Source organism: Morone saxatilis, unplaced genomic scaffold (genome assembly GCF_004916995.1).
Source record: "Morone saxatilis isolate NCDOM2014 unplaced genomic scaffold, NCSU_SB_2.0 Contig1, whole genome shotgun sequence".
Classification (NCBI taxonomy): domain Eukaryota; kingdom Metazoa; phylum Chordata; class Actinopteri; family Moronidae; genus Morone; species Morone saxatilis.
Window position 1 is genome coordinate 111,112 of NW_023339651.1, and position 3,517 is coordinate 114,628.

Genomic DNA, 3,517 nt, shown 5'->3' on the forward strand with positions numbered 1-3,517 from the left:
TATAGCCAATACCGATCAGTTAAATATGCCTTGATTGATCAGTTCTGGAATCCCTTTATAGAAAACGTTTTAATATAATGTTCATTTTAAGGATGTTGTTTATTTCAAATAAAGTCAGGGGACGTTACCGAGGTAACAGATTATAACAGATTATTATTAAAGCAGAACACTGCGTGGTCACTGTCGGGTATATTATAACATATAACATATAGAACATATAGGTCGGGTGTTTATGGGCAGTTTAAAGAGGAAATGTTTTAGCTTTAAATATTAATGCTCGTCATTGGGGGAAGACAGCGATGCTGGGGCTTCAGACAGTTTAACCTCAGTGTGTTTCTGCTGTAAAGGACACAAACAGGACATCTGTGTGTGTGTGTGTGTTAATAGGACATGACAGCGCTGTGGACGTGGATGATGTTAAACTGTCAGCAGTGAACTGATTGCCCAGCTGTCGGCTAACGTTGCTAACAGCCCAGAGGGGCCGGACTCAGTTCTCTGCAGGATTCTCAGAACCTGCTTTATAATTAATTTTCCCTCCATTCAAACCCCAGGATCCAGTTTCTTCCTCTGACACACTGACTGCGGCCTGAAAATAATAAATGCTCTGATATTCACAGATTATACAAACACTTCTGTTCAGGGACGTCACTATATCAGAAATATATAGTCGATACTCAAACCAGAGAAATCCTTCCACTCTTGACACAAACAAATTCTGAAATAATAACTCAAAATTTTGATATAAATTCCAATAACAGTTTTATGATTTTCTGGAGCTTTCACTGCAGCCGTCTTCAACGTGTCGTTGGAATACTTGTATGCGTATACGCTGCCCCGCTCTACGGGACCTATGGTGCTGTAGAAGAACAAGTATCGCCATGTTTGCTACCGAAGCATCGGTTCTTGTTGAAGGCATTGAGCAGACTCCTGTAAGTGTGATATTACACTGGAAGAATGTTTCAGGTGTGAATAAAACAGCTCTTGAAGATGTGATTGTGTTGTAGGGACATTGTTTCCTCTCATCTTTGCTGTGTGGAAATCAAAGAGAAACTAAATGTTTCCTTTGGGGAAATAAAACTCCAAAATCAGCATTTTGTTTTCCCTCAGCTCCTCCCTGAAATGTACCACATTTATTTCATTATATTCCTCCGTTGTTCTTCATCGTGGCTTCCTCCTTTCACGTGTCGCTGTCAGATTAGTCATGTAGTTGTTCATTTTAGAAAATGAAGAGTTGGAGAATTTATTCACTTTAAACAGTGTGAGATCTGACTGTGAGCTACAGGAGCCCGCAGGGTTCAGTTCTGTCTGACTCTGCTGTATCAGCGACTGGAGGTCACTTCAGCTTTTTGTTTTAAATCCATTGAAAACATAATAATAATAATCCGGTGTGCAGATTGCCGCTCTCTCCTCATTAGCTCGCCTCCTGTTAAGTAGGTTAAACAGGAGAACTCGTCCACTCTTCACTTCAGATTCTTTAATGGAGACCAAAGCAATCTGCCCGGGAACAAAGCAGTTATTAGTGTCTTTTGTCTCGGCCAGAAAGCTTCCAGCTGCTAATTAACAAGCACAGTCTTATCACACACCTCCACCAGTCACACAGCAGGAACACAGCCAGCCTGCAAAACAGCACCGGGTGGACAAAATAACAGAGACAGCATCAGCTGAGGCAGAAGGTCAGATCACACTCACAGATCTAATGATGGGATGTGTCGACCAGTCAGATAACATGTAACATAAGACTAACAGGTGGGTTTTATTTATTGGTTCTTGTCTACTTTAAATGAAGTTACGATGTTAAAAGGTCAAATTAGCTTTTATATGTATATGTATATATATATATATATATATATATAAACATTATTTCTGATCCTGGTGGGACATAATTAAATACAAAGACGTCATCTGTACTTAACTTGAATATTTATTTTTCTGACTTTTTACATTTTTACACAAATATCTGGGCTTTCTATCTGACTGTTACTTTAGTGTCAATGCAATGAAGCAGAAATATTGATTTTTATTTTTGCATCATTACACCATTACAGTATTAAGCTTTGCACAGAAACAGTCATTAGGAATATCCAACAGAGTACTTTTACTTTTATTCTTCTACTGAGTAAAGACTGTGTACTTTTACATTCTCTGCTCTTTAATCACAGAATGAGTTTCATTAGCTTTATTTATTAAATAAAGGAGGAAGGAGGAGTTCTCAGTAAGAGCTACACTTTAATTAAAACAACTTCCTGTTTTTAAAATAAAACACACTTCTGCTTTCAGTTTAGAACTACAGATGAACTCCTGTCTGTCTGCTACTCATTTTCTAAGTATTGTAATTTGAAGTGACACTGACTTTGTTACTGTGGAACAAAATACCAAATAAGAGTGCTTAAGAATATTTTTAACTGGTTTTCAGATTAAAGGTCCAGACTGGAACACATTGGTCTCCACCTGCTCAGGTAACACCAACAACGACCAATCAGCATCAGTTGCTGCTGGTGGGGTCCGCACCAGACGTTCCCTGATGATTGTAACCTGACCTTACAGCGACACATCGTTCTATCCATCAGATCTCTAATCAATAATCAATAATCAGTCAGGTTCAGTTCTGATGACATCAGTCTGTCTCTTTAAGGTTCCTCTCATACTGATCATACTGATCATATTGATTGATCACATTGATCACATTTTGTTGTTCCCTCCATGACTTTCAGAAAAACTTTCTGGACTCTGGGGGTTGCCATAGCGATGTGATGTACACCTGTCACTCCGTGTTCTTGCTGACAGGCTGTCACCATAGCGACAGAATTTAGGGGCATCGATCGCCCCTCGTCAATACGTGTTTTCTTCTTCTGTGGTTTGTTGTTCGTGTTTGTTCAGTCGACCGCACCGCGTCAATTTCCGACAGCAACGCACTTCACTGTGTGTCGTGTGTGTGTGAGTGAGTGTGTGTGTGTGTGTGTATGGTGTGTGGTGTGTGTGTGTGTGTGAGTGTGTGTGTATGCAGACTGTATATTTATTATTACAATCTCTAAATCATATTATTATAGAAATGATGATATATATTATTTAACTATTTATTTTTATTATCTTTTTGTCTTTTTTTTCTTTGAGCTTTTTAGCTTTTCTAATGTTCTTTGTTGTTATTTTGTCCCGTTATTTTATTAATCACTTGTTATTTGATTATTAATAATTTGGTGAGAAAAGCTTCTAATTCTCCAAACTTAAGGTTTCAAAACAGTTCTCATATATTATCTAATCGTGACTTTATTCAGTAAGAGTTGAAATTAGCTCATATACAGCTAAATATATATATGATATATATGTATAAAACATTTATATTATATATAATTATAATATAATATAGTTTCCTTTATACAGATATTATATATCTTACAGATTCTCCTTTTCAGTTTAAATTTCATTTATCAGTTTGTGCTTGCAGCAATAATTAAGTCTCTATTTGCTCTCTATGTAAAAACTGAAGTTATTGACATCTCACACATACACACATACACAC